Source organism: Ailuropoda melanoleuca, chromosome 1, assembly GCF_002007445.2.
Source record: "Ailuropoda melanoleuca isolate Jingjing chromosome 1, ASM200744v2, whole genome shotgun sequence".
Classification (NCBI taxonomy): Eukaryota; Metazoa; Chordata; class Mammalia; order Carnivora; family Ursidae; genus Ailuropoda; species Ailuropoda melanoleuca.
The window spans coordinates 72,930,547-72,954,987 of record NC_048218.1 but is presented as its reverse complement, the minus strand read 5'-3'; the positions used below and the strand labels follow the sequence as shown (position 1 = coordinate 72,954,987).

Here is a 24,441-nt window from a genome sequence, read left to right as displayed (position 1 = left end):
TAGTTGATGAACCATATTTACTACTGCCACTTTTTATCTCCCAATATAATCAATAATTGTCTATTGGGGCGCCTGGGTGGCACAGCGGTTAAGCGTCTGCCTTCGGCTCAGGGCATGATCCCAGCATTATGGGATCGAGCCCCACAAGGCTCCTCCGCCTATGAGCCTGCTTCTTCCTCTCCCACTCTCCCCCTGCTTGTGTTCCCTCTCTCGCTGGCTGTCTCTCTCTGTCAAATAAATAAATAAAAATTTTTATAAAAAAAAATAATTGTCTATTGGTTAGCCAAGTGCTTTCAATAGCTTAGTTTTAGCAGCTGTTTTCGACATAAGACTTGGTTATCGAATATAAGTCATGATGAATTGGTCAACCACGACTAAAATGGAACTGTTCTAATTAATCAATAATGAATGTGGAGGTACCTTTTTATTGTAGAGTTTATATAAATCAACACACTGTACCACATAATCATAACCATAAGCTCATAGAAAAAGCAGGTGTAAATCAAGTATTGTTCAAAAACTTGTCTGTAATTATACTTATATACAACACTTCATGCAGCAGGTTTTCAATACACATGTGAGTCCAAGTTTGAGCTTGGTCAAACTATTCCTGTGAGGCAAATTTGTGGTACAATTTCCTGACTCAGCTCTCCCAGAGTATTTAAAATATAGGGAAAGGATTTCTCCATATTTCATGAACACTGGGTAGGCTCTGAAATACTATCTTTACATAGGCAGTACAGAGACCTTAGGAATAGATTTTTTTTTTCAACATATAGAATCTGGTTCTTATGAATGACTGTGGAGACTTCAGCTTTAGTTGCCAGGGAACATAGATTATTTTGTATGGTGCTCGAAAAGACTTTATTTGTTCTGATTCTTTTGATGTGTTCAGACTGTTCACATATCTTCAGAATGGAAAGAACAAACCTCTCGCTTCCTCTGATGGTACTGTGACTACAAAAAAGGGAGAGGTATGTGAGGTGGACTTCTCAATGTTGTCTGAACAAGGAGGCAATCATTGTAACTCACATGCTATCCATTTTTACGTGACACTGACCAAGGGCGTTCTGGGACTTCTTTTAAGTGTTTGAATCAAAAGACATTGAATGACTTAGTCTTCTCTGTCATACTACAAAAAAAGATCCAACCAATGAGAGAGGCTGGAGTCTAACCTGAACACGAGAATTTTTTAGACATGGATGTCATTACTCTGATATTTTAAAATACTTTTGAGGGGCGCCTGGGTGGCTCAGTCGTTAAGTGTCTGTCTTCGGCTCAGGTCGTGATCTCAGGGTCCTGCGATCGAGCCCCACATCAGGCTCCCTGCTTAACTGGGAGCCTGCTTCTCCCTCTCCTGCTCCCCCTGCTTGTGTTCCCTCTCTCACTGTGTCTCTCTCTCTCTCTGTCAAATAAATAAATAAAAATCTTTTAAAAAATAAAATACTTTTTGAAAACAATATTATTATTGATTCATATATACTCAATTCCTCATTCTAGTCCTTGATGTAGGCACTCACATGGATAATCTAAAACACTGAGAATTAAAATAACATTTATATTGAATCTGGGTTTATACTAAATCTGATACATAACTTAACTTTTTAGGAGATGCCAAAGTGTGACTTTCGATTTCAGTTTATTCTGATGATCTTTCAAATTTGGTTCTCTATAGCCCTATGCCACATTTGGTCAAAAAAAAAAAAAACACAAAAACATGCTTTTAATTGAGGGATATATTCTAGTATTAAATATTAGCTTGCTTACTAAGCACGTAGAAAAAAATAAGAGTCATGATTTTGATGAGTTTGATATACGTTACAGCCAAGACAAGAAAACAGCACTTTCATAATTGGCCACTAGAGAATATCCACTTAATATAATACACCTCAAGAGAAAATAATGCCATAATTAAAAACATAAGTGATTTTTGATAAACATTATTAAAGCATTACAAAAATTAAATTATAAAGTCTATTCCTGCCTTAAATTCTGATCATGCATTATATACCTAAATTAATGAGAATAATTTTTATTTCCTGCTAACATTAATTCAATGATAATTATAAATATTTAGAAAATTGCTTTTTTGGGAAATTCTAGATAAACTCATTATCAAAACAAGTAGGAGACTGTAGCTACAAATTTCTTTTTCTACAGAATCTGAACACTTTCTTCATGCTTTAAAAAATTGAATAATTCTATTTTGGAGGTTTTTAAATTTATGCCGAGCTACAAAGGAAGGATACAATTTGCATGTTTATTATTTAAAATCAAACAGAAAATTAAATACACAAGATCCAAAGACTGTTTTTTTTTTCTTCCAGAGAGAAAGAATTCTTGTAATGCAGAAATCAAGTGTATGATATTTAATTATTGGTGTCTAGATACTGATATCCAGAAAGAGCAAAAGCAAGGGATGCTATTTCTTCTGGGAGAAAACATGTCATTGCTTAAGGTAGTGGGCTTTCAATAAAGGAGATCAAAGATTTTAAGCTAAAAACGAGTCAGTAATGGAAAACTATTGGGATAAAAATTGACATATTTTGTCCCTTTCTCCAGAATCTCTTGTGTCACCACAGCACACATTTGCTGCTGATCAAATATTCCAGGCCCATCCAACTCATACAACTTAACAAGATTCTCCTAGAAAGATCTACTCACCCATTAAAAAAAATAAAAAATTTACATAAGGTATTTTGCGTGATGATCCGACAGAAATATACACAGTGAAATGATTACTACCGTCAACCAAATTAACGTATGTTCTCACATAGTTTTTTGTGTGATAACAGCACCTGAAATCTATTTTCTCACCTTTCTTCTTTTCCTTTCTTAGAGCAATGAGTGTTCCATGCAAGTACTGCCATTGATGAGAACACTACCCTTACTCTGCTAGAGAGGAAGTTGTGTTTTTGTGCCATAGTCATGCTATATATTGCCCATAAATCCATTATACTATTACATTTCTAAATTTGACTGTAACATAGGAGTATTAATTGATTCAACTACTTTGGAAATACATTTGACACCAGCTACTAAAGCTAAATATATACCAACCATATGACTCAGAAATTCTATTCCTATGCAAATTCCAAAAACAAATGACTCTACAGGGCCATCAGAAAAAAAAAAAAAAAGAAGAAGAAGACTAAAATGTGCCTAGCAGCTTTATTCATAATATCCTCAACCTGGAAGTAACCCAGTATCCATCATCATGAGAACGGCTAAGCAAAGTGTGATATATTCATATGAAGGAGTACTGCTACATAGCAATAAAAATGAACTAGAGATATACAAAACAAATTAATTCTATGAAAAATCTCTATACTGTCCCCTCATTTTTGCTATAAACCTAAAACTGCTCTAAAAAAAGTCTTAAAACAATTACTAAATAAAACAAAAACTAAAAAGAAACACGATGAATCTTAGAAACATTAAATTGATTTAAAAAAAAGATTCTAATGAGAACATGGTACCATTTACATGAAGTTCAAGAACAGATGAAAGTCATGCATGTGGTAAAAATCAGAATGGTAGTTAATTTTTGATGGGGGTTTTTCTGTGAAGGGGCTCTAGGAAAACTTCTGGGGGTGATGGAGTGGTTCCATATACCTAGGTCGTGGTTACACAGAAATTTTATGCTTAAGATTTGAGCACTTTCCCACGGAATGGGAGAATATATTTGCAAATGATACTACAGATAAAAGACTGGTATCCAAGATCTACAAAGAACTTCAAACTCAATACACGAGAAACAAATAAACAAATCATAAAATGGGCAGAAGATATGAACAGACACTTTTCCAATGAAGACATACAAATGGCTAACAGACACATGAAAAAATGTTCAAAATCATTAGCCATCAGGGAAATTCAAATCAAAACCACACTGAGATACCACCTTACGCCAGTTAGAATGGCAAAGATAGACAAGGCAAGAAACAACAATTGTTGGAGAGGATGTGGAGAAAGGGGATCCCTCCTACATTGTTGGTGGGAATGCAAGTTGGTACAGCCACTCTGGAAAACAGTGTGGAGGTCCCTTAAAAAGTTAAAAATTGAACTACCCTATGACCCAGCCATTGCACTACTGGGTGTTTACCCCAAAGATACAGACGTAGTGAAGAGAAGGGCTATATGCACCCCAATGTTCATAGCAGCTTTGTCCACAATAGCTAAATTGTGGAAGGAGCCGAGATGCCCTTCAACAGATGACTAGATTAAGAAGTTGTGGTCCATATATATAATGGACTATTACTCAGCTATCAAAAAGAACGATTTCTCAACATTTGCTGCAACATGGACGGCACTGGAGGAGATAATGCTAAGTGAAATAAGTCAAGCGGAGAAAGACAATTATCATATGATTTCTCTCATCTATGGAACATAAGAACTAGGAAGATCGGTAGGAGAAGAAAGGGATAAAGAAAGGGGGGGTAATCAGAAGGGGGAATGAAGCATGAGAGACTATGGACTCTGAGAAACAAACTGAGGGCTTCAGAGGGGAGGGGGGTCGGGGAATGGGATAGGCTGGTGATGGGTTGTAAGGAGGGCACGTATTGCATGGTACACTGGGTGTTATACGCAACTAATGAATCATCGAACTTTATATCAAAAACCAGGGATGTACTGTATGGTGACTAACGTAATATAATAAAAAAACATTAAAAAAGAAAGATTTTAGCACTTTGTCTATAAATTGTATCTTAGAAATTAGGCGTATATAATTACTTAGGACCTAGTCTGTGCTAGGTATTCATATAAGAACTGGTGATAGACTAATGAACCAGATAACACTTGCACATTCAATTATTTTTCTGTGTTTTTTTTTTAAACATAGATTGGGAGTTATGTGAAGTTAGAGAACAGTGTGATTCATTTTTGTATTCTCAATGTCTGGAGTAATAGCAAAGTGATCACTAAGTGTTTTGGATTAATGCCTTCAGGAGTTAAAAAAAAAAAAAAGAATTCTTTACTGTTGTAGTCAGTAAGTACGACTTAGACATATCTCCCCTTGCTAGATTTTCTCAAACACAACTACCTAGTTTTTTTTTTCACACCACAAATAACAACCTCTCACTTTTATATTGTCTTCTCAGTAAAGAAAATAAAGAACTTTTAACAGCAACACATTGTCCCTATGAAGTGATGCTTCAAAGAAATAAAGTTGAATCTATATAGGAACTAGTTAAAAAGATGTCTAATCTTCAAAATCATGAAATTATTTTATAATGGGAATTATGACCAGATATTTTCTTTCTCCAAAAATAAGCACCAGAGATGTTTTAAATGGAACCAAAGAAGAAATTCTTTATTGGCAGGATGATAACATACCCAGGCTCTTAAGAAAGGATATAGTATTTCCGACCCTAGAGTGACAAAGAGGATAAAAATGTGTGTACTTATGTTGGTTGCTTCTAACTATAATCAATGGCTCTGTCAAGGTGCTTTTTACTGCCAACTATTTCAGAAATAATCACTTGTCTTCAAGTAATACAATGATCATCTTTATTTTGATCAATGTCAGCCATGGTAAAAAAAAATTGTGACTAGATAATCAGGAAAAATATTCTGAAAACTACTACTTAATTCACATGAGACACATACTTACATGAAATTGGAAAAAAAAAAAAAAGAACTCCAAAAAGCTAAATCATAATAAAAAAGCATTATATCAAGTATGATTTTCATGCTATTGCCTTTCTAACATTGCTCTCATTATACCCTGAGGGAAATGGTTCGTCTTAATACCAAGGAAAGCAACAAAAAGGAATTAAATCCTACTGACAAGTTAGTTGTTTAGTAAATATTTCAGGAGTATGAAATGCATTCCCAAGAAAACGTATTTATGAATTGATCAATGAATTCAGAGATCATTTCTGACCAACGGCATTTATAATATATCAAAAAATCATCTGATGTCCTACTTTGGCATTGTTAGAGAAATATACCTGACTCTGGATGAAGAAATACGGTCTGATTTCCCAGAGCTCCTGAAACCTGAAATCTCACTCTCAATTGAATATTTTACAAAAGTGCTCAGTCACCTATTCTGAATCTCCAAAAGATAATATTTCTGAGATCAGAGAGACCATTTTATTGATCTTGAACTTTGCTCCCAGACATGGAACAAATGCTATTGAAGAAGAAGGGGAAGGGAAAGAGGAAATGGGACAATATTGGCAAATTATGAATCCTGGCAAGAGCAATGTATATTACATAAGCTTAATTAACAATAGCAACAAAAAAAGAAGTGGCAATAGGAAGGGACAGAGGAAACTGGGAGGGGAAAAATGGAAGAAAGGACAAGAAGATGGACAGAGAAAAAGAAATGAGGAATTTTGCTTTAGGCAACACTGAGGAAATTAGGATGCTCTATTGATTTTCTGTAAGATGTGTCTAGAAACGCAAATTGAAGTCAATACAGGAATTAATAAAAAGGATTGAAAAAAGTGGTTGTGTTTGGCTGAAGCCTGAGGTTTGGAAGAGAAGATGGCTGTTATTTAAATTATGTATTGAACCCTGCCCCCTCATGTTAATTTAGGGAAAGTTTGAAGTTTTCCTGAGGCTCCCAGCATAAAAAACGTAGAAACTTTTCCACAAATAATGACTTCAGCTATGAAAATTATTCACTTGAGGGGAATTAATCCTGTATTATCATTAGCACATTTATTTTTCATTTATAACTTTCTGAAACAGCTATATGTAACATCACCTTAGTAGTAGTATGTATTTCTGTAAAAGTGATAATAGGTATTAATTTCACGTGTTACAGCTATTTTCATCATAGTAACAGACAGTATAGGGTATCTGATAAATTTTTCACTTACGACAGTCACAGAGGCAGAAGAGGAAAGATTATCAGAGAGGCTATAAGGAAGCATGTACAGAGGACAATGCATCAGATCTGATACTGGACTAATGATAGACTCTAATATACTTTAAACTCAAAATATCTGATTCTATAAATGGGCAGAAGCCAAAACTGTCAAGCTAATATACAAACCTTAAAAGATCAAGTTGAGGGGTGCCAGAGTGGCTCAGTCTGTTAAGCATCTGCTTTCAGCTCAGGTCAGGATCCCAGGGTCTGCTTCTCCCTCTCCCTCTGTGCGTGCACTCTCTTTTGCTCTCTCTCAAAAATAAATAAAAAATCTTAAAAAAAAAAAAGATCATGTTGGAAGATCCCAAATGTTTACATTAGGATAATGGTTAAACTTCTCTAACAGTTTCCACACTAAAATGTTTAATCATTCAATCAAAAGATGTAATAACAAATAAATGAATACATACTTTCTTATGATTTGATTTATACTGACACATAAAATACCTCTCCATATTGCTTGGAATATTAGGTAACATTGCACAATTTTTGCTAAGTCCTACTGCTCTGTAGTGTATATCAGGCTATAGCCTAGGAGAGATGAGAGGGATTGATGTAAAGTGGCAACAAGAGTTTCAACTCAGGAAACACATGGGTCAGGGTATGAAATGTGATTCCACCATTTATTATCTGTGAGACCTTGGAAAAAATACTTCGACTGACAAAACTTCCATTTCCTCACCTGAAAATGAAAATTAAAAGCACATCCCTCTCATAAGCATAAAAGGTTATGATAAGCACTAAAAGATATGCTGCAGACAGAGCATTTATCAAACTGCATTTATCAAACCTCCTTAAAGGGTTGCTATTCTTATTAAAGTAATAGAAAAATTAAGATCATTAATATTATAGACACTGTGAACTTTTCTCACATACAACAGCAAAAGCCAATAAATAAGTTTTGCAGTGAGGACACATATTAAATTAAGATCTGAGGAGAGAAAACATTTCTGAGGTTTACTGGACTAGGTGCACTGTGAGTGGGTTCATTTATAGGGGGGATAATGATTATGGTATGCAAAAAAGTCTGCATTATCAAAGCACTCTAGGCATAATATTGATGTGCATATCATAGCATAAATTTTACAACGAATTAAATTTATATTCAATGTGATAAAATTTGGATTGAAGTCAGATTGTTTTACACATCAATTATAAGCACTATTTGATCTCCTATTATTTCTATTTTTTTCAATTTGTAACCTCTGATGCATCATCAAAGGTAAACCTCATTTAATTGTTTAAAAGTAATCATTAGGGTGGCTGGGTGGCTCAGTCGGTTAAGCATCTGCCTTCAGCTCAGGTCATGATCCTGGGGTCCTGGAATCGAGCCCCCCCCATCGAGCCCCGCATCGAGCCCCACGTCCGGCTCCCTGCTCAGCGGGGAGTCTGCTTCTCCCTCTCCCTCTGTCTCCTCCTGTTTGTGCTCTCTCTCTGTCAAACAAATAAATAAAATCTTTAAAAATAAATAGATAAAAGTAATCATTAAATATTATATTTGCCAAGGATTAAATTTACATCTTTCTCATATCTGATCCCAGATAGTTTTCAACATAGAAGAGAAATCTGTTACACTTCATCTAAACATAGCCAAGTACATATATTTTTCCTAGAGAGGTATATATTAAGCCTATGGAAACCCTCCAGGGGCATTAACGCCCTTCCTGGGGTTACACAGATTCTAATGAGTATACCCCCCTGGCAAGACCCTGGTTGGTATTCTACGAAGAAGTAAAACAATCCATTAAATGAGATTTGTGGAGTTTTCCAATATGAGTTCTGGTGAGGAGGGAAACTGCATGTCACTTCTGTTATGGCTTGTCTGGTTGTGCTATTCCAAACGATGAATTCATTGCCATAAATACTCAGGTTCAGGCCACAGAATACAGAACCCATTTTGTTGGTCCTTGTTCTGCCACATGGTCCTCTATCATAATTGCATTCAACGAGCTACAATATGGCAGGGTCTTACTTCTCATGTAACTGAATCATTCCTTTCATTTCCAGCTTTTGCTTTATAAATTTACATACCTTTATAATAGTTAAATCATTGAAACTCTCAATAATCTGGCCAAGTATACACTGTTCTTTTTAAAAGGAGATTATATGCCCTTGATATTTTTGCAATAATTTATCCTCTTATTGATTTGTACCCTCTATTTAAATCCAGGGCTGCATTTACACACACACACACACACACACACACATACAGAAACAAACTCCCCTATAGCTGACAGACATGTTAATATGTGAATATTTTTATGTTTTATATTCACTTAGATAAATTTGTTTACAAATATTTTATTCGTGTATGCATATTTTGTAAAGTAAGTAGGATATGCACACATATCCATGTCCCTTTACTTGAAAAATGATGCATATGAATTTGTATGCCATTTAGTATAGCATATATTTAATGCATTTAATGTTAAGAACTTTTTTAAAAAAACTTTTTCTTCTCCTTTTAATATGCTCTATCTCTGAACCATTTTAATTGGACCAAAATGAAATGGAGTCCTTGTTTAAGACCATAAAAATAGTCAAGTAAATTCTAAAACTCTTATTCGAGAATAATTTCCTTTATGGTTTTATTTGATATATTTAGATATGGATAGATGCACGGATGGAAAGATGACAATATCTGTGGATAAGGAGCATTCCTGAACTCAGGCAATCTGAATTTGAACTGAGGCAACTCAAGCTTTTGGACTTTCATTTTTTTAGCTTTGATCTGGTTAGTGACTATGTGGAAGTTAAGTTTTCATCAAATCTAATTATCAAGTGTGGATTTCAAGCATTATTGCCTTTCAAAAAATTTCATACTTGTACAGCTTTTAGACATAAACTCATAAACTGCAATTATATTCAGATAGATTAAAATAGAAGATCCTGTTAGTGCTTGGTCCTTGTTGAAGCCTTATGCAAAGGTAATATAATGTAACTCAGTCACCCTTCAAAATATGAAATCAGCATCATATTGCTACATGTCTTTTCTAGTTTTCCAGGATTTTATTAGATTCACCAAGTACACTATCCTATCTCCTTTTGGGGAAATCTTATTGGTATTTAAAACCCTGTCAGAGTCTCAGCATTTGCATTTGGCTATGGAAACAGGATTTTCAATTTATGTCTCAGTTTTGCAGCTGTGCTAGAAAGACTCAGCTTCTTGTTGAAGAGCAATCAAAACATAGCCTTTCCATCATCCAAATGATCTCCACATCAGTATAATCATGTCCAGATAATGTCCTAATGCCTACATCAGTTGCACACATATTTCCTCTCATCATCTACATCAGGTCTTTTGAGTAATTTCTCATAAATCCTTAATCCAGCATTATCTTAGGGTTTTGACTTCTAAAATTTTCTTTCTCAGTAAAGGGTTTTGCCCATATCCTCTGCAGCAGCCATTTTGGTTTTCACACCCAGGAGAATGATTATGTGTAGTTCACCTCTTCTATGAAGGAGTTTTTTGGGGCTGGTTTTGTTGATTGGTTGGATTAGCCAAGTGTTCTAGTCACTTGAACAGGGAATTGTTTTCATGATTAAGGAAGAAAATACCACCTTGCCAACAGCTTCCCTTAGAACAGTATCCCAGTGGTAACAGTAAATACTAGTTTTCTCCTCTTTTCATAACAATAAACATAAAGTTATACATTACTACATAAGATAAGGTGAGCTAATTCTAAACAATTGTAAATGAATTATTTTTAACTTCAACTTGACTTCTGAGAGGGCTTGAAACTGTAGCTAATGTTTTGGAACTGAACTCCTGAATTCTAATACTTAAGACAGTAGTAAAATACCACAAAACGAACGTCAGTATTACAAATTAATTGTGTAGAAAGGTACTTTTTGGAACCCAGAAAACTTTATATTAGGAAAAATATAATACATGATCATAAATATAATGGAAAAAAGTAAATAATAGCAGTTAGCATCATTGATGTTATCAACACAATTTGCTTATAATAAAAATGTTCTTAAACCATAAATAGTTTGGAGTTGATTCTTTTTTTAAAAAAAGATCTGGAAACATAAATATTTACTATCTTAGTCCTTCACGCTAATCTTTAGTTTTTGGTTTTTAATTCTTTTGTTGTAATACATATAAGGATTCAAATTAATTTGAAGTATAATAGTTGTATACCTTTAAAAGAAAATATAAAAATATTAATGTGGTTCAAGAGTAGAACAGCAAAAATTAGCAGATTATTGGCCTAAAGTTACTCTGGCAATGATATATGAAAGAAATCCTTGTTCCGCATAAAAAGAAAGAAAGCAGTAAACAAGAAAATAAAAAAAAAAAAAGACACCTCTTGTGTCTCTAAATTAGTTGAATATTATATGTTGTCATCAATGCTCAGTGTGTCACTAATAAATCAGATTTTATGGTATGTATGTGTGAGGGGTGTGGGGATGTATGTATATTTATTCCCCTCATCTGCAACATTATCACTATTACTTATATAACTGCAGTTACTCAGCCAAATACATTCTAATAGAGGATACAAAAATCATTCTCTTGAGATTCCAAGCAAATTACTTTGTTGCATTTACCATCTAACCAGAGTGGCTTTTCTTGTGTCAATTCATTATACCCCAAGGGCAATTCCTCTATTTAGTCCTTTTTCAAGGTCATGGAGTTGAGCTTGATTAATATGGCTACAAAACAGAATCAGACGAGAAAAATATTGGTCAAGTATCAGAGAAGGTTTTGTGAAGAAATTGAAAAGGGAACTCTTTATAATGAAAATATTGCATAATAAGATAACAATTGCATTGTAATTTTATTTTTTTATTATTTTGGAGTGATGAATAGGAACTATAATAAAAATAGATGCTGAGGCTATGGATGAATGGTTTTAGAGCAACTTTATATTTGTAAAATGCTGCTGCCAAAATATCTATAAAATAGAGGAAAAAAAGAATTTAGTGAGGTGGACACAATCATGTTACCACAAAACCTCAAAAGCATTATATCAGAAAAACGGAAATTTTAAGTCTTGAGTAAAATGCAATACATCCCTCACAGGCTTTGTACAGATGACAGAAAAAAATTCAAGGAAAGGTTTCTAAGTGGAGTGGGGGATGAGTTCTACTTTCTTTTCTAAGGAAACCTGTAAATTGAGAGTAGTTTAAAAATAAATCCTCAAAAGAAAAACATAATCAAATATTCCTTTGTTACCCATATAAGATATAAGAATCATATGGATCTTTCTTTGTCACAGTTAAAGGAAAAGTCTGCCTAAGCATAGGATAGGAAAATGAAAATAAGCCAGGTATTGCATTTCATGATGAAGCTAGGGTTTCAAACCTAGAATTTTAAGTCTTAATGCCAGAATTCTTTATCATTAGTCCATCTTGTAGAAGAGAGTTTATGTGAAACTTTCCTAAATATGTCTCCAGGGCATAACTGGCTTCACTATGGATGCTTTCTGAAGACAGAAATTGCAGTAAAATGTGTAGCCTTATCATAAGTTTATTATATAATCAATAGCCTATTGTAGATTAATTTACTGTAAGATTTTTTTCCTTCCCCATCCTAATGTTCCATTTCCTTTTTTCTTTTTTAAAGAATTATTTATTTATTTGAGAGAAAGAGACAGCAGGGGAAGGGGCAGAGGGAGAGAATATCCAAGTAGATTCCCACTGAGCGTGGAGCCTGACACAGGGCTTGATCTCAGGAGCCGTGAGATCAGAACCTGAGCCAAATCCAAGAGTTGGACACATAACTGACTGAGCCACCTAGGTGCCCCCACAGCGTTCCATTTCTTGAAGCATCTCTATGATAATGACGAGTAACTCTACGAATTCCCAAACCAAAATCATCATGTGAAATGGGCCAATGTCTAGCAAACTATCTAGATTTTCCCTTTGTCAAGTAACAAACCATTTGGATTGCCAAACTACAAGATGCCACGTCAATTTGGTTTGATCAGCTCCATCACAGGCACATTCATCTATACAGAGCTATTTACAGCATACCTGGTTTTCCCAATTTACTTGCATGTCCATGAAGACAACTGCTTTACTTTAGACATCTTTGCTCTCCCACAAAATTCTTATTATATCTAATTAGTAGTGTCTAATCAATGGTCAAGAAAACACACTGAACAAATTCTCTCTATCCTCAAGTTGTTTAAAGGTGTAACATATTTCTTTTAAGATTTTATTCATTTATTGGACAGAGAAAGAGACAGCGAGAGAGGGAACACAAGCAGGGGGAGTGGGAGAGGGAGAAGCAGGCTCCCCAGTGAGTAGAGAGCCCAATGCAGGGCCAATCCCAGGAACCTGACCTGAGGGATCATGACCTGAGCAGAAGGAGTTCTGTATACGCATGTATCATTCATCTGTCTTACCTCCTATTCTTACAGAACTCATCGCGGCATTTCAGGCGCTAAGACCTACATGTTTGTGTCTTCCCAAAATCATGTGTTGAAACCATAACCCCCCAAAATGACGACAGCAGGAGAAGAGGCCTTTGGGAGGTAGATGCTTAACGACTGAGCCACCCAGGTGCCCCAAGATGTAACATACTTAACTGGAATTCTTCCTGCCTCAGTTTTAACTAAGGAACCAATATAGAATGCATTCTATTGTATTAAACAAATCTGCATATGCAGAATTGGCATAGATGATGAAAAGGAACATATTCCATTACTCTTGGACCTCTTAGCTACAATAAGATTTAAAGAGAGGTCCACGGGTCAGAAAGAGGATTTTGGAGAAACCTGCTTATCAAGTTTCTCCAGAGAAAACCGTTGCTGTGCTAGAAGTCCTCTTTCCTCCCCATTATGGAGAAAGGATTGAGGGGTGCTACCTCTCCTAAGTAGAAGGACACAGAGGACCGGGACCTGAGTTACATCTAAGAAAGCTAATTTTATTAAGATGTAAGCTGCGTCAAAGAGAGACAGAAACAGAGAGAGTGTTGGGGCGGGGAAGAAGGGGTCACCTGGATAGGTTAAATTAGAGCACGGGGCAGGAGCTCCTTCCTCACCACGAAGAGCTTGCACATGCACCACAAGGTATGCAGGAGCCAAAGAAAGATCTACCAAGGAGCCACCCACTGCAGAGATACGAGTCAAGGGAACTGCAGGTGAGAGAAACCAGCAGGGAATTGGTCCTTAATGTCCTCATGAAAGCACTCATGAAAGAAAAAGACAGATTTTATGGATATAAAAACCCAAAGACCTCAGTTGTAAAATCTGCCAAGGCCCAGGGTTTATAAGCCACCTAGACAAACAAGACCTATACAATGTTTACACCCCCCTCCCTCCACAAAACACCTAACAGAGCACCTAGACAATAAGGGCTAGTATATAAGAGACTCTAAGAAAGAAGGACTTCGGGGCGCCTGAGTGGCTCAGTCGGTTAAAGTGTCTGCCTTTGGCTCAGGTCATGACGATCTCAAGGTTCTGAGATTAACCGCCATGTCGGGCTCCCTGCTCAGTGGGGAACCTGCTTCTCTCTCTCCTCCCTGATCATGCTCTCTCTCACTATCGCTTTTTTCTCTCAAATAAATAAATAAAATCTTAAAAAAAAAAAAGAAGAAAGAAGGACTTAACTAATAATACAAGTTCAGAAGTTTGAATAAATATCTTGGACTCTATTCTCACTACTGAACTGACACTGTGTGTGACTTAGAGTGCCTGAGGGCAGCAGAGATGCCATGGGTCTGTCAGAGGTTACATCCGGGCACAGAGGAAAATTATCCCCCACTGCATAAAGTGTCAGGAAAACAGTGGCAGAAAAAAAAATCTGTTTGTTTACACCATAAAATGTGCTTTTTTTAAAAAAGATTTTTTTATTTATTTGTCAGAGAGAGAGAGCACAAGCGGCGGCGGGGGGGGGGGAGCGGCAGAGGGAGAGAGAGAAGCACATTCTGTGCTGAGCCAGGAGCCCAACGTGGGGCTTGATCCCAGGACCCTGAGATCATGACCTGAGTTGAAGGCAGATACTTAACTGACTGAGCCACCCAGGTGTCCCTATATCATGAAATGCTTTTAAAACCCTGGTTACAAAGATACGAAGCTTTAAATTAGCAAAATGAAATCTCCCTACCTATAGTAATTTTATGTAGAATTAGACTACAGAAATCACAGGAAGTCATTTCTCCAGTGTCCTGTGGGATAATCTGAACAGTTCGTCCTTTACAGGGAAAGGGGTGTGTAAAGAAGAAAAGAGTGGCAGTGGCCCATGGAAATTCTGCCATATGGCCTGTGTTCCTGAGAAGGTAACTAGCTGATTTTATTAGGGAGGGGGCTGGATGCCAAAGACAACAGAGACCGCTACCTTAATACTTGAAGAATTAAGAAATGTCTTCAGAAAATAGCTCGAAACCTGAGGCATGCCAAGAGGAATGGAAAGAGCAGGCTCCCAAAGAGGCTCTTAAACAGTGTTGTTAAAATTCACACTCATTTGCTTAACATTAAAACCCAGCAATTAGCTAACAAACCTTGGTGACAGACTGCTATTAATTTTGTGCTGACTCCATACATGTAAATTAAACCATTACAAGTTCCCCACGTGCTGCCTCTGACATTTGTTTTGTACAAGTAAGCTGGCAGCGGGGAGGCATAAACTTTGCTCTTAACTCCCTTGGCAACTGAGGCTGCTGAGCACTTTGTGAATTCCTTGAAAGATATTCAAATACTATTTTTTGAGGACAAAAAGGTGATTAACAAAATTCCTTCAACTGAACAAGTCTTGAGCACTAAAAAGTATACGACTCACACAATGATTTTTAGATTTGGCTGGAGACAGATGATTATTATACAATTTAATATGTAATTATATATTATAAAATGACATAAATATATTACAGCTATTTTTCCCATGAAGTAATCAAAATCTAGTATAATTCATTATCCTCACTGAATCCTAAAGGTACGTTAGAGTATTTTAGTTTTTGTTTTTGATCATTAAAAAAAAAAAAAAAAACTGAAACAAATAGCTGGCTTGGGGCGCCTGGGTGGCGCAGTCGTTAAGCATCTGCCTTCAGCTCAGGGCCTGATCCCGGCGTTTCGGGATCGAGTCCCACATCAGGCTCCTCCGCTAGGAGCCTGCTTCTTCCTCTCCCACTCCCCCTGCTTGTGTTCCCTCTCTCCCTGGCTGTCTCTATCTCTGTCAAATAAATAAAATCTTAAAAAAAAATAGCTGGCTTATTTAAATGTAAGGTTATAGGGGTGCCTGGGTTGCTCAGTGGATTAAGCCTCTGCCTTTGGCTCAGGTCAAGCTCTCAGGGTCCTGGGAGAGAACACCCCCCTGCCCCCCCCACCCTTAGGCCCCCGCTCAGTGAGGAGTCTGTCTGTCCCTCTGCCCCTCCCCCTGCTCATGTACAAAGGCTCTCTCTGCCAAATAAATAAATAAAATCTTAAAAAAACAAAACAAAACAAAACTCAGATCATAAACTAGAAGAAAAGACCTTGTATTTGGAGAACTTTCTCTTCAATGACCAAGGGAATTTTTTTTTTTTAAGATTCTATTTATTTATTCGACAGAGATAGAGACAGCCAGCGAGAGAGGGAACACAAGCAGGGGGAGTGGGAGAGGAAGAAGCAGGCTCATAGCAGAGGAGCCTGATGTGGGGCTCGATCCCAGAAGGCCGGGATCACGCCCTGAGCCGAAGGTACACGCCTAACCGCTGCGCCACCCAGGCGCCCCAATGACCAAGGGAATTTACTAAATTCTTCACAAAAATCCAATGACCCTCTATTCATCTCTAGGTTCAGAGTTTCTAATGGAAGACCAACTGTCCCAGACACACAGCCTGAAACTGCTTAAACAATCAACCTCTTAACCATAGCTTCTGGTGAATTTGGGGGACCCGATGACGTCATACATAGAATGGGCAGAGCGATCTAGTCCTCTGCGTGGTTTTTAAATGTCTGGTCTATAGCAGCTTCTCTGCAAGCACCTTCTTCCATCCCTTCTCCACTCTTCCCATAACAAAACTGTCCTAGGTGTGACATGAGATGTTAGGTCTCCTTACTTTCACTTTTGGTTTCCTGTCACACTACCTGTTTCAAAAGCCACTGTCCCTACATATTAGATGGCAGATATGTGTTACCCTCATTCATTCCACCCACATTTTTCAAGGCTTTTTAGTCAAGAACTGTTTCAGATACTTTACACATCAACAGGATAGATGAAAATCCCTAGCAACAGCCCCTCCCATTCTTCAGAGAGAGAGAAAAAAAAAAGACTTTAGACTTGAGGCATTACCTAAACCTAAAAAGTATCTCTAACAAAAATGCATAACATCTCAAAATTAAAAAACAAAAAAACAAAACAACTTCTCTTATAATGCTTTTCCCTTTGACTTGTGGTCATTAGCCCTAGCCTTTTACTCCTCTTTGAGTTACTTTTTTTAAGTCTGGCTTTTTATTTTTTTAAGGTATTTATTTATTTATTTATTTAGTTATTTATTTATTTGAGAGAGAGAGGGAGAGAGCATGAGCAGGGGAGAGGGGCAGATGGAGAGGAAAAAACAGCCTCCTCACTGAGTAGGGAACCTGATGCAGGACTCAGTACCAGGACCCCAGGATCATGACTGAGCCAAAGGCAGAAGCTCAACTGACTGAATCACCCAGGAGCCCCCTCTTTGAGCTACTTAAGCCTAGGGTTTATGTTTTTCTACTCTGCATGTTCCCTGCAGGCTTGGCAAAGTAGTGAGCTTGTAATAAATGTTCAATAAATGTCGGATTGAATTAAAGAATGTGGTAGTAAAAAAATGGCTGCTTTTTACGTACAGTATGAAATCATTTTGACTAACTAATTAAGCAAAAGTTAATTACTTCATAGACAGTAGTTCAGCCAAGGCATCCATAGATAAAGTCCCCTAACAAAACTGGGCCTTACTTTAGACTTTTCTTACTGAAAACATGATCCTGATATCAGCAACACTGGTCCCACCAATGTTTCCTCCCAAACCTAAAAAAGAAGCAGTCTGCATTTCAACAAAATCCCCAAGTAGCTTATACGCATGTTAAACTTTGAGAAGTGCTAATATATATCACTGGTTTTTAACCAAAACTACCTGTAAAACTCATCTGCTGTTGTTTCAAAAAAGAAGAAAGAAAGAAAGAAAGAAAAAGAAAGAAAGAAAGAAAGAAAGAAAGAAAGAAAGAAAGAAAGAAAGAAAGAAAGAAAGAAAAAAAAGAAAAAAAAAGGGGAAAAAATGAAAAACCTATGTCTGGGCCACATTCCAAAACCAATTAAATATGCCTATGAGTTCAGGAATGAGGTTCCTTTTTTCTTTTAACTTTCCATGCAGTCTCAGGTACAGCCAAATGGAGAAACAATGATTTAAACAAAACACTAAGATAGAAGCTGGCTATGCCATGAAATTCTCTACATTGAATTAAAAGAAATAAAGTTTTTAAATTCAAATCAGAGGAAATAAACTTCTTATATATAAAGACTCAAGTAAGACCTTACTTAGTAATCTACTGATTTTTCGGGTCAAACAGAGAAACATGTTAGCCTGAAGATGTCTTCTGATGCTCCAATGCAGTCCCACAAAGCATCCTATTCCTATTCTTCTTTGATGCAAAAGCATCTTAAGCAAGGAGCAGCAGTATGCGTGGTGGAAATGAGTGCTCCTGCAACATTCTGTAGAATTACAGCGAGCTCTCCTTATGGAGAGTTCCTCTAAAGAGGAACTAATGTGCAATATTTCATCTTTAAAGACTGAAACACTGTTTTCCCTAGGGGAAAATCAAATGAATCAATCCTCCCATCATGTAAACTAATACCTCATCTTGAGTTAGGCTCTTGCTGAAAATTTGACAGAAGATATTCAGATTTGTTTTCATAAATCACTGTAACTATGTAACATATTCAGGAATCGAGAATGAATAAATGTTCTCCTAGCACATAGTAACTAAACTGATTTAATATTTTGTGTTAATTCACCCCATCAACAAAATGACTTTCAAGAAAGAAGGAGGTCTTTTCTTAAAAGCCAAAGAGTAATTTGGCTAGGTACATCTTATTTTTATGACAAGTGCTGGTAGAACAAAGATAGGAAATGATTTGTTCACATTCAATGTGGAATCCAGAAGGGTCTAAGAAGAAAATCTTGAGTTCATTATAGACATAGCAAGAAAATGGAAATCTTGAATTCTATATTTAATTCTGTCATGGATAAAAAGAAAAATGGGGGTGCCCAGGTGGCTCAGTCAGTTAAACATCTAACTCTTGATTTTGGCTAAGGTCATAATCTCAGAGTCCTGACACTGAGCCCCATGTGGGGCTCCACGCTAAAGGCAGAGTCAGCTTGAGATTCTCTCTCTCCCTCTCCTTCCGCCCCTACCCCTGCTTGATCACTCCCTCTCTCTCTCTAAAATAAATAAGTCTTTATTTAAAAAAAGAAAAACAAAAGAAAAACAGAAATTCTAAAAAAAGAGTAACTGAAATAATTAAACGGACACATTACCTCATTTAATCCTTGCATCAACCCAAAGAAGTAGCTACCATCACTCCACTTTCCAGAGGAGGAAAATGAGACAAAGAGAGGACAGATAAGTTGCCAAGCCCTCTTTATGCTTTATTTGGAATCCTCATAATTATTAGACTTTTAGAGACTTTGAAGTCAGACAGAACTGTACGAAAAGCTCTAATATGCTACAGATAATCAAAACAATAAGTACGGAATTCCAGGATTCCTGCCCTAAGAACTTACAGCAAAATGTCTACTGAACCTCAAAATGTCCCTGGAATCCACTTTCTTTTTTTCAAGTTGTTATTTAAATTCCAGTATAGTTAACATACAGTGTAACATTCATTTCAGGTGTACAATATAGTGATTCAACACTTGAATACACCAGCCTGTGCTCATTACAACAAGTACACTCCTGGGATACACTTTCTGACGCCACAGCTTTGCCTTTGTCTCTGTAACAGTACCGGTCTGCTTCAAGGATACTCAGGTGTACTGGCTCTTGCTGGCGATACTCAAGTATGTTGGATCTTGTCTGTGCTTTCTAAGGATATCATCAGATGTGCCTCACAGGCCCTTTACAAATAAGTCAACTTTCAGGGCCATTTTCATTTTTTTAATGAAAAAGAGCCTACTGAAGGTAACTCAAAAATTCTTAAAAGAAATAATACAAAAAACTCCTGCTCTTTAAAGATGGACAAATAAGATGTCTTAAGGCATCACAGATCTTTGCACATTTCAAGAAGAGGCTTGAAGATATTTCTTGGTTCAATAACAGAATCAAAGCCTTATCTCAGCTGATTTCCTGACCTATTATTTTTCAGCAGATGCATCTATATAAAACGTAGTAGTATCCAATATTATATTCCTCAGTGTTGGATTACAGGGCCACTGACCATGCAAGCTACAGAATCCACACACATAAATAAGGGTTCAAATGGAGGACCCAGGAGCTGTGTGATGCAGGGGCCTGGGGCAAGGAGTAGAGCATTTCTTCTTCTCCTAATTATTTTTCATGATAAATATTTATTAAGCACCTGTGATACGCCATCAGGGGTCAGCAAACTATGTCCCACTGGGACAAATCCAACCTATCACCTGGTTCTGTAGAGCCATGAGCAAGAAATTTTTAACATTTTTAAGTGGTGGACCAAAATACAAAGAAGAATAATTCATGAAATGTAAAAATTATGTACAATTCAATTTTCAGTTGAAAAATGGTTTTACTGGACCACAGCCATGCCCATTCATTTACACATGGTCTATGGTGGGCTTTTGAGCTATAATGACAGAGGTAAGTAACTGTGACAAGAGTTTAAGTGTGAAAAGCCTAGAATATTTATTATCTGCTCCTTGAAGAAAAGTTTGCCAATCAGTGTGCTAGACATGGTGATGAACAAAAGAAACATGGCCATGCACCCTAGCAAATACTGCAATGGTGCTGGTGCTTGCACTTCCCTTTGGCTTGAAAACAAAGTGAACCTCCACAGGCTTCCATTTCTTTCTCTGTATTGTGGGGATGGAAAAATAACTAGGGGGTGCATGGGTGGCTCAGTCAGTTAAGCGTCTGCCTTCGACTCAGGTCCTGATCCCAGGGTCTTTGGATCGAGCCTTACTTTGGGCTCCCTGCTCGGTGGAGAGCCTGCTTTTCCCTTTCCCTCTGCTCTTCCCCCCGTTCATGCTCGTTCTCTCTTTCTCTCTGTCAAATAAATAAATAAAAACTTAAAAAGAAAAAGCAAAGAAAAATAACTTGGCTCATAGGAAAGGGTTAATTTAGCACAGTGTCTTGCATATAGAAAGCACTAAATAAACCAATGTCTTCCTCACGCTGGAAGTTCTAGCACCCTTTCCCCGTCTCTACCTACCAAAATCCTACCTATCCTTCTGAGTCATGATGAAATGTTACCTTTGCATGCAGCTTTATGTGATCTCTCAATTTAAGCTGTCTCGTCTGTGCTCCCACAGCCTTCTGTTTTACCAGTCTTTCATTATATGAGCCTCATCTCCCCTGTATTTTGGTTATTTACAAATCCCTCCTCAAAAGCCAGGCTATTTCTTATTAATCTTGTAACCCCCATAATATCAAGAATAGAGAGGTGATTACATAAAGGAGACAGTTGGTTAGCATCTGCTGAACAAATAAAAAACTGAATGAATGCACAAATAAAAAGCCATGTGGAGGTATTCAGAGAGCTTTACTGCCCTCCTAAACAGGCAGACAACAGATTAGTTGGGAGTTTCAGTCACAGGAACCTCAGGGACAGGCTGTTGCCAACCAACCTGAAATACTAGATCTGTCAAGGATATCATCTTGTTATATGTTCCTTATAAAGACATGCATTTTACTCTTGGCCTTATTGTTTAAATTATAAAATGTCAGGGCAATAGCAATTGTCAGAGTCAATGGAGGCATTAAGGAGAAGAAAAGATAACTAATAAAATTAATATGTTAATTAGAAACTGAATACATTCCATTTTATTTTCTGCTGCATACAATTAATCTTACTCCATCCTATATTACAAACCCAAGTGGTTTTATTAACTAGGTTCTTCTCAAAAGTCAATTTGCTCTATCTTTAAATACCACATGCAATCACACCCCATACCCCCCCCACACACGCTTTTTTTTTTTTTTTAAGATTTTTTAATTTATTTATTTGACAGAGATAGAGACAGCCAGGGAGAGAGGGAACACAAGCAGGGGGAGTGGGAGAGGAAGAAGCAGGCTCATAGCAGAGGAGCCTGATGTGGGGCTCGATCCCAAAACGCCGGGATCATGCCCTGAGCCGAAGGCAGACGCTTAACCGCTGTGCCACCCAGGTGCCCCAACACACACACACACTTTTTTACAGTGAATCAAAAGGAAAAGAAACTCAGGAAAAAAGCAATGAATGTATATTATATCTCAATAAAGTTGCTATTAAAGTAAAAAGCAATAAAACTTGGGTTGTAAAAGAGGACCAACTCTCTTTTCATTGATTATTTGTGTAAAGAGACTGATGCCATGAGGAATCAGACAACGTCTCATGCTAATTTAAATTTTTTGTACCTGTAAGCTTTGATAACATAAAACCTAAAGGTGGCTTTTTAAACAATGACAAGAGATTTCCAACAATAAAAAACACAGATGTAACCAAAGTATGCAAAGGCAGGTTTAATTGAGCTTTAGTCCTTGGAGAGATGACTTAATGTGAGAGGCAGCATGGTATCCCCAGAAAGAACCTGGGGCATCAGCCCAAAGCCCTAAGCTATTATTTTATGCCATACATAAGGCGCAAATTAGATCTGTGGCCCAATATCAAATTCCTATGTCTTATACTTTTCAATGGCCCTGGGGTAAAGACTTTTGAATATTTATGTTACCCATTTTCACTTTGATAGTTTCCAATCTTGTATCGGGGAGATTCACAACATTAGGAGGAATCAATAAGATTCTCCAACTATATGTAATAGACTATCATCTATCTATCTATCTATCTATCTATCTATCTATCAATCATCTACTGTAATTACCATTCAGCCTTCTTTTCCTGTAACACATCAGTGGAGTTGCTACCGTACTAAATTTAGTATCAGAGATATTTCAAAATATTTGATAAAAAACACAGGTGCTTTCACCCTGAAAATACTCATATGTAAACTTGCTGTAAAATTTCAGGGTGTAATGTATCAATCTTAACTCATTCATGAATCCAGGCCACAGCCCAACTTGGAGTTCAATTCCATGACCCTGAGATCATGACCTGAGCCAAAATCAAGTCTGACACTCAATGTCTGAGCCACCCAGGCGCCGCTCATTCTATATTTCACAAGGTACTTCACCTCCCACTTGACCTGTAAATGTCCTTTCCTTCTTTATGTCCAGCTTTTCCACTCCTCCGGAGGATTGGTAGCTGTGGGTTTTATAGTACAGGTTTTATCTTAAAACATGAATACACAAGCCAACACAACACTATTAAAGTTCAGAAGTTCTCCCCAATGTTTAAATTAAATTTCCCTGTGTCAGTTCTATCTATCATCCTTGTCATTTTTTGCATTATGGGCTAGAAGATTATGAACAGATTACCCAGGCTACAATTCTCTCACCTACATACTAGCAAATTCTGCTGCTTTCAGTTTTCCACAAATGCTTCCTTCTCCAAACATCTACTCTCCCATATCTGGGGCTCTTTGGTGGCTGTTACCTAACACTAGATCTAACACCAGGACTCTAGGAGTGGGTGTGCAAATAGAAGAAGTAGCTATGTGGGATGAAGACTTCCTCTCTTTTGTAATATGTGAATAGCCTATTTTAATAAAGTCTGAACTTTGTCCTCAGGTGTTATATATTACTCTGCCATCTTTTTAAATAGTAAAAACCATTAGCTAACAGTGTTCACTAATTTTATTTAGGGGATATAAGAATACCTACCTCCTAGGCTTATTTTGAGGATGAATAAATGTAAAGTGCTAAAATAGTACTTAGCACAAAAAAGGGCCTAATAAATCTTAGCTATATTTATTACACTAGTGATTAGTTTCTCCAGTATCACATAGACTGGAGCCAATTTTCTACAATTACATAGTCTACCTAACTTTCATTGGCTAAAGAATATTTCCTTACTTCTGTACATCTGAATTTATTTAATAATTTCTATACCATTGGGTATTTAAATTGTTTCCATCTTTTACAAGAATAGCTAATACTGCAAAAAATATCTTCAGGCATATAGTTTTATTTTCTTGTTTGAAATTATTTTATTAAGATATATTTCTATGAGTTCAATAACTGGGTCAAAGTGTCTGAACATTGTTATTGAGTCTCATGTGATTAAGAGAAACAGCATTCATTCAGGTTAGTGGCTGAGTGTCTTATTTACGTAGAATATAAAGCATTTTTAACATGGCAGTATTAGTAAAGGGAATAATTTTCATGGGGTTACAATTCCAATTCTGTGCTCCATACTCTCCTATCTCCCAAGGTCAATGGAGTCAGGATCCAGTGGTTTGATCAGTAGAAACCTGTCACAATGTAAAATTCAAGTGCCTTCTGCTCTGATGACCATGGAGTTCTTTTTTACAGAAATAGAGCTTTTCCTGATGGTCTTGGAACAACTTCCCACAGCTCATTGAAAAG

At 36.8% G+C, this 24,441-nt stretch overlaps 1 protein-coding gene across 3 annotated transcripts in view; it reads right to left on the bottom strand.

The window, feature by feature from the left end:
* Positions 1–24,441, bottom strand: part of FGF12 (fibroblast growth factor 12) — a 563,174-nt gene that overhangs the window by 97,546 nt on the left and 441,187 nt on the right. The window lies entirely within an intron of this gene.